Below are 12,443 nucleotides of genomic sequence, written 5' to 3' on the forward strand. Positions count from 1 at the left end.
AGAGACACAGGCGCACATCGATCCTACAGACAGGAAGTAAAAACTGAAAGAAGACGCACAAGAGAAAACCAACTTTGAGAGTATAACAAGTAATAGAAGCACAGAGACAGTGGGACACTGGGCAGAGGAGAGAATAAGATCCCAAAACTCAAAGCCAGGAAAAAAAGAGTAAAATCAAAACCAGGACCACATTTTAAACTTTTAACAAAAACCCAGAAACTCATTTGTAAAGAGCTCAGACCATGAGTCGGCATGAGGGAATGCGAGTGTGTGATAAACCTGCAAACACAGGCAGAAAACAGGAAAGCGCATGGATAAGACCTGAGAGATAATTTTAGTTCAGCACAAAACGTTTTGTGTGTAATTATCTGAATGAACGAGAATCTGAGGGACTCTTGGAGATTGCTCTGCTCCAGCCTGAAGTGTGTTGATGTCCACCGCTTGCAGAAGCAGCGGTCGCTTCACAGTTTGTTTTGGAAACAAACAGCACATTTTTCTTGTGCGTCCTGTCAGCAAGGACGGACGGACGGAGGAGGAGGACGAAGCAGTGATTATTCCTCCCTCAGAGTCCTCCCATCTGTCCCCGTTTCTGCTGGCCTCAGCCTCTTTCACTGCGACTGACAGGAGGGGGGTCCACCTCACCTCTCTTCCACCCCCCCACCCCATACACACACAAACACACACACATGCATATACACACCTCATCCCACCAAACCCCACCCCGCAGACCCCCGATTGTGTTCCTGTGCACCAAAGCACTCTTCTATAGCTTTTTGATTGGCTTTCAATCCCCACACCACTGACAAGGTTCTGTATGGGAGGAGTGTGTGTGTGTGTGTGTCTGTGTGTCTGTGTGTGTGGTGGGCTTACTAAGGAGATTTAGTGAAGGGCGAGGGGGGCACAGAGGTGATTTTTCAGGGGGAGGAGGAGGACGAAAGTAAAAACTGGGACAGATGGGGCTGATTGTTGCTCTTTACGCAAATTAAGGAGCGAGACATCTGCAGAGAGACGGAGCGGCCGACCGAGGCAATTAAGACAGAGGAGAGAGAGTCCGTTCCACGAGTGAGAATACGTTCAGTTCACAGTCAAACCCTGAAACAAGAAAACAGCTAATTTATGCAAAAATTTAAAAAACGGCCCTGACAATTCTGAAAATGTCTTATTTGAGAGTGACTCTGAGCTGAGCTGCCTTTGACCCTTCGCAGTTTTCCTCGCTGTCCAAATAACTCATTTAGCAAAGTCTGAAATGGAATTCATTAGTGTGTGTGCAGCTTTCTTCTTCAAAGAGTCCCAAATAAAAAGAGTTTAGAGTAAAAAGTCCAACTAATGGGAAAACTTCAGAGATCACCTTAAACGACTTCCTTCAGATCACACACTTTTTTATGTGGCGTCGTCCTTTTCATCACATCTAACAATCTTTTAATCATTTGTGTATCATTTTTAAAAGTTTCTTGTATAATTTTTCACTTTTAATTGCATTAAGTTTAATAACCATGAAACTTGAAACTCAGATTTTAAAGGTGCTTTATGATTAAATGTATTATTATTATAATAACTCGATCATTTTAATATTAGATGCAATGCTTTTCTGCCCCTTTGTGTTCCTGGTACGTGCACACACACACACACACACACACACACACACACACACACACACACACACACACACACACACTCCTCCATTGTAATGTGAGCCTGATTGAATCTCTGCATCTCTCACACTTGTTGACGTTGTTCTTGCGCAATGTCTGCATGTCCTTTTTTTAAACCACAGCAACAGAAAATCCTGCTCTCTGATTGGCCGGGAGCAACAGCATCTCCTCCAGCTCAATCCAGTGAAAGGATTCAGATTCATTTCAGATGTGAAGTTTTCACAAACACACAAGCTTTGCTTCCAAGAAGAAAGCATCACAAACTGAAATCTTGAGTTACATTTTATAAACCTTGAATGTATAAACGTGTGAAACCATGGCACCTTTTGAGCAGATCTGATAAATTAAAAACCTGCAGGAGGTTTAAGCTCAGCGTAAATCCGCAACCAAGTCGGTCTCTAAAAAGAAATTCTCAGAGCGTACAGCAGGAAATTTGCGAAAACTTTCCTTTTAACTTTTTCTGAAGCTCTGATCTCAAATTTGGGGTAAAGCTGGTGAAAACAGGATGTCCACTGAGAGATACAAAGTAGCAGCCGGCCTCAGAGCCTTCTGGAGGTGCATCTAAAGATGACCTTGATGAGGTATGATTATAATTCATAATTTTAAAGGACCTTAAAATAACTTTCAAGTTAACTCTATCACCCAGAAAATAAACGGAGTAAAATAAGTGGTCAAAAAAAACAAGCTGGAGGTGGTGGAGAGTGGAAATCCAGAAGACAATGGGAGACGAGAAAAAGGGAAGCAAGGAAAGGGATACACCAAAGCACCTGGAAAAAATGAAACACAAGACAACACAAGAAAAGAATTACTAAAAATAAAAATACCAACCAAATCTCAACAACAAGACCTTGAGATCACAGTGACTACAGAAGTTTCTCTGCTGTGTGTCACGTGTGAGACAGGAAAACCGCCACAATGCTGTCCAGCAACAGAGTTAGCATTTTTAACCGTGCTAAGTAGCATCCCAATAAAATCCCAGAATTTCACCCACAAAAACTGGAGCTCAGACTTTTTGAATGATTTGTCAATACAATTAACCTCCCAGCAGCCGTATTACTGGTCAGATAAAAGGCTCCAACAGCACAAAGGGGTCCAGAGGTCCAGTTCAGGGACTGCAATTAGCTGAGGTGAAGCCAGCAGACAGCTAGCAGCTACAGCTGGCTGTCAGTCAAAGAGGCCACGCCCCTAATATTGCAACCATTAATTGGACTCTTCCAGCTACAGTAAGTGCAGCAGAGCTGAAGCAGGAAGTTAGTGATGGTTTAATTTCCCTTTAAAGTCATGTGGTTAGACCTGCTGGTTTGTTCCTGACCTTCTTGTGAGTTCTTGTGACTCTTTCCTGTTGAACTTCCTGTTTTGTGTCAGAAAAGATGACCAAACTACTAAAAAAAAAAGTTGCAAAGCTAAATGAATCAACCTGCACGTCTTGTGAGAAGAAAAGCAGAAGAGGCAGGAGGAGAGTGATGGAAGAGAGGAGCAGCTCAGCTCTCTGCAGCGATCAGAGGTCGCAGCATAGGCGAGCAGTGTGCTGGATTTAATGTGAGCTTTCTTCCCTTTTTGTCTCTGCTTGTTTTTTGTTCCACTGGCGCACACACTTGGAGACCTTGTGTGACAAAGCAAGGTCATCGGCAGGATTACTGCCGTCGGATGCTGCTCTTATTGGACCGTTTGGAGCTGCAAGAAGAAGAAAACGTTAGCCATAGGGTAATCTTCAAAATAAAGTTTAAGCCATCAGTTATTCTGCGTGTTTTGTAATGACACTGTTTTTGTTGTAAAGTGGGTCCGACAGTCTGAACTCATGAATTCTCCTTTGTTTCATATGTAGGTTTGCAGACTGACACACGAGCGTGAACAAAGACTGAATCTCTGCTGCTGAATCGTTAATCCCAAACAAGGCCTGAGCCTCTTCATTCACTGTCAGCAGAGCAACAATACAACAGCCCCCTCCACCCCCAGAATGTCTAAACACGCACACACACTCACTTCTAAAAACACTGTAAATCATCAACTACAGCATGCCCCAACTTTATTAGGTGCTGAGTTTTCACAATGTTGCTCTCCTAATGGGATTTTTACCATCAATCTGAACATGTAATCTAGTTACACTGGCTGTAAGGGTCACATTTTCAATGACTCTTTGACTTTTCATTTTTAACATGGCCTGTAAGTGTGATATAGACTCTCTGCTGCAGGAAGCATGCTATATTTGCAACCTGTTGCCCTTCATTTTATTAAAACAACCAAATGAAGCCCAGCTGTGAAGTTACGGCATCTCAAATTGCCTCATTCTGTCGAGGAAATCTGAACGCATTCAGATGGTGATGCACAAAAATCTGGTTATAATCGGCTGCTAACTCATATGTAGTCAGTAAATGTTTTTTCTGTTTAATCCAGTAACAAATTAAAGCAATTTCCCCGTCTCCTTCATTAGATCATCAAACTGTGACAGAGCTGAATGTAACGAGAGTCACAAACTGCAGTGTGCTTGGATTGTGAGATAAGAAAGAGACAAAGTGCAGGATGGACAGTTTCCAAAAAAGAAGAGCCAGACATAAATCTGATAAGCAAAGATTCAAAGACACGAGGAAGCCAGAAACACTACAGTATCCCTGTAGTGTACCCCAATGATAGGTGACAATCCATAAGTAAAAACCATGTATTTTACATTATTTTTTAAATATTTTAAACCATTAAACCCCTCCCACATTCTTGTAAACCCTCTCTGCACTCTTAAACACTTTTGAGACACATCCTTACGAAAAGTTATCATCCAAGTCAACCAGGTTTCTGCTCATCACTGATTCAGATGAACCGTGGCTTTAGTTTTTGTTCGCGCTCCTGCCACCCATGCACATACCCAATGGCCCCATCTTTGCCACAATACCCTCCCGGGGAGCTCTGCTTTACCCTCAAACTCTGTTATCTGTAACTGTCACATACAGAGTAGCCCAAAGCTTTCAGTTGTTGATCAGACACAAGTGAAATGTGAAAACGGTGCATGATACTCTGCCATTCGTACTTCCTGAAAAGGCTGCAGCTGGAAAGTGATAAATGTTTGCAGATATCCAGAACTTCCTTGGCATGATCTGGATCCCGATACCAAGCGCCCCCCTTCTCTCTTCCAATCTGGTGGCTTGAGCACCTCGTCTGACACATCTTTTCCCAGCAGGTCAGTCACCTCTGAGCGTGGGGACACAAAACACAAACCCTGGAGTCAAAAGGGTGTCGAGAGAGACAGAAAGAAAGGAGAGAATCCCTCCTCAGTCCAGAGATAAGAGCCCTTTGTTATCTCCGTGTTGCCTCACAGGAAGCTTTTGTGAACGGACTCAGAGGTGATATTAACTCTCCGAGCTAGGATCACTTCTCTCTCCAGACACTGTGCCGTTAATCCAGAATCACAGAGAAAGATCTGGAATAAGAGCAAGCCGAGTAAAACCTAATCCGGTGGTTCACTTCTGAGTTCAGGAAACACATGAGCCCCGAACGCCTTTAACCTTTTTATTAGTTACACCTGTGAGTTTGATAGTGCAGCAGGTAATGAAAAATCATCTGCTAACACAAATTAAAAGGCTTCATTCCTGTTTACGATTAAATCTCATTGCTAAATATCTCAGTCCAGCACCGGATGCACTCAGTAATTAGCTTACTTCATGGTGATTGATAATCTATCCACTAAATAAATAATTTCAACAGATTAAACTACAAAAGTTTGTATTCTGCTGTAGATTTCTCAGTGCTTAAATAGCTTGATAGATTTCTTAATACATTTTTTAATGCTAGACTTATTGATTAATAAAAACTACAAAATTCTTGATAGATTCAATTGACTGATTTATTAAAAGACTTCATAGACTCCTTGATCAATACACTTCAATAGATTTCTTCATAGGTGATTTTACAACAGGTTTTTTAACTAGCTTGATTTGACAATAGATCCCTTCATGCATCTTGATAGACATCTCGATCTTGATAGATTTCTTCATCGCCTTCTCGGTCGATTTCTTGATAATTAAACTTTTTGATGAACTAATTAATAAACTGGTTTCTTTGTGTGTTTATTCTTTATTTGATAAATCAGTCTACCGATATATAAATGGATGCTTTTATATGTTAACTCTCTGAAGGTCAGTTTTTTATACTGATCCCTAAGTTTCAGTTTTTTTAAACTTTACACCTCATTCTTCTACCTGTATTGAGAACAAACCTTTCCCATTTTCAATTCTCAAAGCATTTTTTCGTCATATGAACAAAGCTTTTGCCCCAAATTAACTGTAAATTACCAGTTTGACACGTTAAAGCCCGGGAGAGAAAAACTGATAAACCAAGCAGGTGTTTTACCACCAATGAGGTCTCTGCAGAAATGTGCTGTGGTTGAAAGAGATGAGGGGACTTTCTGAAAGCTAAATCAGCTTCAGTCTGCTCAGCAGCAGCTTTAATGAATCCTTCTGGGATCCTTTCACACTTGTAAAGGAGCCGGTGGGAGCGAGGAGGTTTTAACAAGCTCTGTTTGTTCATGAAGGAGGCTCCAGCGTGATGATCTGCTCTCAGCTCGGAGATAATACCGAGGGCAAACGGCACACAGAAAGGACCGGCCTGATTGGGAGTGAAGAGCTGTTAATGAGATGGAGGCTGCTGGTGGAGAGTCGGCGTATTGTGCTGAAGGGTGGTCCGAGGACACGGAGCCGGGTTCAAGAGGCCAAGACCGTCTCACTGAGAAACCATTTTTTTTATGACCAGGAAAAACTGAACAGGTTCTACAGCAGAGACAAAGAGTAGCATCACGTCGAAGCAAAACTCTGATGGCTTAAAGAACATTTTCAAAGTCATGCTCCTCAGACGGCAAACAGCTGAGGTCACTGACGAGCTTCAGGTGCTTGGACAACTGATGTAATCAAAGAAAGAAAGACATTTACCAGAAAACCAAATAACATTAAGATAAGAAATGATTCAGGTTTACGTATATTTGACCTTCATTTAGCTCATTCTTGGAGGATTTTTGAAATCACAGAAATCTGGTGTGTAGCAGACGAGAACATGAAGAAAAATAAAGACAAATAAACCTCAAATCCATCAGAAAGCAAAGACACTGCTGATGAACTTTAAGCACTCGCACTGATCCTACTTTTAAAGACAGTGAATACATTATAATTACATTCTAAATATGTTGTTATATAACGGAGGAGTGGCCTCTTTGGCTGACAGCTGGATGGTCACGCAAGCGGCTGTAGCTGCTTGGCTTCAACTAAGCCAATTGGAGTCCCTGAACTGGACCTCTGAACCGTGTTTGTGCTGTTGGAGCCTTTTGATGCGATTATCTGACCAATAATGTGCCTGCTGGGCGGTTAATTGTACAAATAAACGTTTAAGAAGTCTGGGCTCCAGTTTTGGTGAAATTCCAGGATTTTACTTGGAGGTTACTCAGCACTTAGCATGGTGTAAAATGGTAACGCTAAGGCTAAAAATATAGAAAAATAGTGGATGGTGTTATGGTGGCTACATATGGTATTCAAATGACTACTTTTGGGATATTTTCACAGTTTTCCTTTCTCACATGTGACACACAGCAAAGAAAGTCTGTAGCTGTCACAGTTTTGGGTTCTTTGGTAGAGTTTATAGAGAAATTTATTTAGATTTTATTTTAGATTTTTATTAATATTCTTTCTCATGTTTCCTTGTTCATTTTTTCCTGGTACCTCTGGTATTTCCCTGTTTGCCTCCCACTATTTTCCATATTTCTGCCTTTTACCCCTCCACCACCTCCAGCTTGATTTTCTCACCACTTGCTTTGGTGAGTGAAATTCTAGGATTTTATTTGGATGTTACTGACGCTTAGTAACAGCATCACTCCACCCTTGCATCACTTCTGACAACAAAAATCTTACATGGTGATGTCACAAGCTCCATAGTCAAGGGTTCTGAATGTGAAGTGTCCATTGTTGATATACAGTCTGTGGGAACAGTGCACCTACTTTTTCTGGTTCTGGTTGAAATTTTGAGTTATGGATGGCAAAAACATGTATTTTTTTTCAGAGGTGGAAACAAGTTTCCATACTTTTCTCCCATATAAGAGTAGAGCAGAAGGTCCGGTAGCACTTCTCCATCTTCAGTGAACCTGCTGCAAACTGTGCTGAACCTGTGAACGCAGCCGGGTGTGGACGTGAAGACGAAGCAGATTCAGTTTCAGTTTTGGCTGCAGTCTGACGCCTCAGGATGTTTCAGGGTTCACTGGACTGGATCTCTCTCTCTCTCTCTCTCTCTCTCACACACACACACACACACACACACACACACACACACACACACACACACACACACACACACACGAGTGCAGGATCTCCATCCTTATGAGGTCTTTCCATTGACTGGGCTCAGTCCTGAGCCCCCCCACGTATGTGTGTGTGTTTGAATTAATGTGCACGTGAGCGAAGTGTGTTTGTGCAGATGCTTTTTCATTCAGGCTGGCAGTGAGAATGAACTTAATCCTCTAAGCTCTTGTCGGGGCTTGTCCTCGTTCTCTTCAATAAAGCAAGAAGAGAAAAAAAAAACTAAAGCAATGAAACTTTAAAAACAAAATCCCCAAAACATTTCCACAACTTTCTGATTTACAGGCTGTTTACTGAAGGCGTGAAAGAAGAAGACTCGAAAAGGAAATGTTGCACCTTCAGTAGCACTGAACTTAAAGTTATGGATGTCCACAAAGTCCCGTTTGGCAGCCATCTTGGAACAAATCCAGGAGGTTATTTTGAAGCCTCAGTTTAAATGCAAGCAAGTTAAGTGCAAAGTGGTTCATACTTATAGTAATAACACTCTAACACCTTGTAAAGGCTGTAACCCTGTTACTGCTGGTTTGGTTAGAAAGAGATCAGCTTTTGCTTTAATGCTCTTTGGACTCTTCTGGATAAAAACAAACCACTACCATCCTCCCTGAACCCAAACAAGACCTGCTGGGGTCTGAGCAGAGCCGGGAAAACTGGTCCAGAGAGGTGCAGAAGTGGAGGTTCCTCTGCAACCCCCATCATAGGGGCAGACCGTGTCTGTCCAGTACTGATCATCTGGTAACTTCAGCATACACTAAAATCTAAAGGTCAAATTAATGTTTTACCTGTTTTATTTTTGTATTTGCCCAAATACACAATGTCTTCTGATACTACAACTTTAAATCTAGGAGAAACAGTGCAGATTTGAACTATTTTGGTCCTCAAAACCAAAGGCATTATCACTTTTAGGTTCTTAGGAGGTACATTTAACTAACTACCTGCAGGGATAGAAATGTGTGCCTGTGTTTCTGAGACCTGTAAGCTGATTTCCAGGATGTGATTAGAAGGGAAAACTAATGAAGCACACTGTCAGTAAAAATTTCACACATTCATTCATTAAATATGTTCTTCCTCACATTTGGAGAAAAGACACAAAGCTTTGCATTTTTATCTACATTTATAAACCAGGATCATCTTCAAGAGCTAAAATGTCAGTCCTGAAAATGTCATGCATATATCTCAAGGCTAAAAAATGATGGAAAAATGATTTGAGTTAAAAAACTCTAAATTAAAGTTGTTACTGTTGTAAGTACTGAAAGTGTGGTGGAAACATTTGTTGTATGGTTTCATTAAATTTACTACTCAGCTGACTGTGAGGGGGTCTGGTGGGTGGCACTGAGTTCTGATGGACCACCATTGGTTTCCCAACATGTCCTTACTTTGTTTTAGTCTCGTAAAAGCTGAAACTCAGTATGTCTGTGTTTGACATTTGAAATGAAAAGCCTGTAAACGTGCGTTCCAGCCTCCTGACTTTGCTGACACTCGGTCATCATACTTGCTCTTGGACTTGTGTTGAACTCGACTGAGGTGGTCTGATCAGACACAGCGCTGCTCTTCGCTGCAGCTGTCCACACATCACAGACAAAGTCAGGAGTGTTTCTACCTCGTCCAGCTGCCTCACAGTGTGTGTGTGTGTGTGTGTGTGTGTGTGTGTGTGTGTGTGTGTGTGTGTGTGTGTGTGTGTGTGTGTGTGTGTGTCACCTCAGGGCATTTTGTCACTTAAGAGTGGGACATTTGGCTGATCGGTTTTCCTCCCCCTGAAGTGCATGCTTCAAAGGCCGGATGAGCAGATTAGAGGTCAGGATGGGCTCAGGACTAACTGATTTAGGAAGGTTTAGGCTTCAGTCTGAAATCCATCCTCTTTGTTTGGCCTCATCGCCCCGCCGGCTCTGTTCCTGTTGGCAGCTTCTTCTCGCCTCTTTAATTCGTTTTTCTCTGCTTCAGTAAGCTACAGGGGCCTACACGGGACAATAATTGATCCTCATGTTCGCATGAGATCAGTAAATACATGCAGCGAAGCCCATAGGACACAGGTAACCAATACAGGAGACTTTTCCTGCCCTTCAGAGAGAAAGTTGATTTCTTCAGTTTTACTTCTTGTTGGGGTTTTTGTTTTTACTTTGAAGATTTTAGATGTTTGACTTTTAATTCTGGTACTCCTGTTTAAAGGACTGAGGTTGTTATTCTTGCACCTGTGGACAGGATCATCTGTTGTTCTGGAGAAACAAACCTAAAGACGCTCTGCAGAGAAACGTAAAAGTTTGCTGCCACCTGTTGTTCACTCAGAGCATCGCATCCTGTAATATCTCTTACAGGGAGATGTCATGGTTTCACAACATATAAATAACCTTTAATACAAAACAGTTATCACTAAATGGTTGTATGTTTAGTTTAGTTTCCAGAATGAGTTTTAGTTCAGTTTTTATTTGTTTCTTTATTTGTTTTATTTGTTTGTTACGAGTTTAAGTGTTCTGTAAAAACATTTGAGACAGCGTAAAATCCCAATCTTAAAAATTCTTACATTTTCTTTTTTCTCTTTTATTTAAGTTAATTGAAGATTTTCACACTGTTTTATAATAATAATAATGGATTGTATTTATATAGCGCTTTTCAGGACCCTCAAAGCGCTTTACAATTCCACTATTCATTCACTCTCACATTGGTGGAGGCTACAGTTGTAGCCACAGCTGCCCAGGGACAGACTGACAGAAGCGAGGCTGCCATATCGCGCCATCAGCCAACACCAGTAGGCTGTAGGTGAAGTGTCTTGCCCAAGGACACAACGACCAAGACAGACAGAGCAGGGGATCAAACCGGCAACCTTCCGGTTACAAGATGAGCTTCCCAAGCCCCTGAACCATGGTCGCCCTTAGTGCAATTTTAAATTACTTTTCATTTGTTAGAAAATCAGGTAATTCCATCATAACTGCAAAAGCACAGGAGATAGCTCTATTAAAAACTACAGCCAAACTTATTTGAAGCAAATCCAAGTGATCCATGCCCTTCAAGTAGTTGGAAAACGTTCTTGCATGCAAAGGTTGTTTGATCAATATGATCTGTCCAGAATATTATACAGAACATGTGAATATCTCTGGTGTTTCTCTATTTCGCAATAATAATAAGATTTGCATGTATCTGGAAAAGGGTGGAGTGCCCCAAGTGGAGAAGTTTAAGTATCTTGGGGTCTTGTTCACAAGTGACGGGAGAAGGGAGCGGGAGATCGACAGACAGATTGGTGCAGCGGCTGCAGTGAGGCAGACGCTGTACCGGTCTGTTATGGTGAAGAGAGAGCAGAGTGTAAAAGCAAAGCTCTCAATTTACCAGTTGATCTACGTCCCTACCCTCACCTATGGTCACGAGCTGTGGGTAGTGACCAAAAGAATGAGATTACGGATACAAGAGGCAGAAATGGCTTCCTCCAAAGGATGGCTAGCCTCTCCCTTAGAGATAGGGTGAGTTCAGCCATCCGGGGGGGGGGGGGGCTCAGAGTAGAGCCGCTGCTCCTTCACATCAAAAGGAGCCAGTTGAGGTGGTTCAGGCATCTGACAAGGATGCCTCCTGGGTGAAGTGTTCCGGGCATGTCCCACAGGACACGCTGGAGAGAATCTCTCGGCTGGCCTGGGAACGCCTTGGTGTTCCCCCAGACAAACTGAAGGAGGTGGCCGGGAAGAAGGAGGTCTGCGCTTCTCTGCTTAGGCTGCTGCCCCCACGACCTGGCCCCGGATAAGCAGACGAAGATGGATGGATGAAAATATGACTCAGAGCTAAAAGATAATCCTCGTGTAAAAAGGAGACCCATCATATGCTCTGACTTGTTTTGAGCTGCCATATATCTCACATGTTGATATGAGCATAGAACATTTACCTGAAAATGCACTTTCTGAAGTTTTCTTCAGTAAATCATCAGAAAATAGATCAAACATCTGGAGTACAGAGTACAGAAAAAGTGAGCATTTTGTCTTGGAATGGATGCAAAATTTACTTTCTTGCTGATTTTTAATAAAAAATAATTGTGTTTTCAGGTAAAATGAAGATAAAGGTAAAATTTTGTATGTCTTCATTAAATTTCTAATGCTATTGAAACAAAATTGTAGTTTGTTACTCTTGATTTTCCTGATGTAGGTGTGTTAATGTGGCGCTGTTCAGACTGAAATCAGAATCCTGTCTCAGAGTGATGCTGCAAAACCAGCTCATGCATCACTTGGACTACAGTAATTAGTTTTATGACAAAGGCAGTAAAATGCATGAGGGAGGACGTGACAAAGAACAGAGCGAGACACAGACGGAGACTAGAGCAGAATGGACGCACCTGGGAGCACAGCTGAACACAACTAACCGATGAGACAGGGGAAGCAGAGCTGAACATCACACACACGAGCCGAGGGATTGTAAAAAGTAGCACACACACACTGAGGCGTGTGAACTTGACACAGGGACCGACAACAAACAGACATGACAGACAAAGGTATGACAC

This window comes from Perissodus microlepis, chromosome 2, assembly GCF_051167445.1.
Source record: "Perissodus microlepis isolate ML-2025 ecotype Zambia chromosome 2, ASM5116744v1, whole genome shotgun sequence".
NCBI lineage: Eukaryota > Metazoa > Chordata > Actinopteri > Cichliformes > Cichlidae > Perissodus > Perissodus microlepis.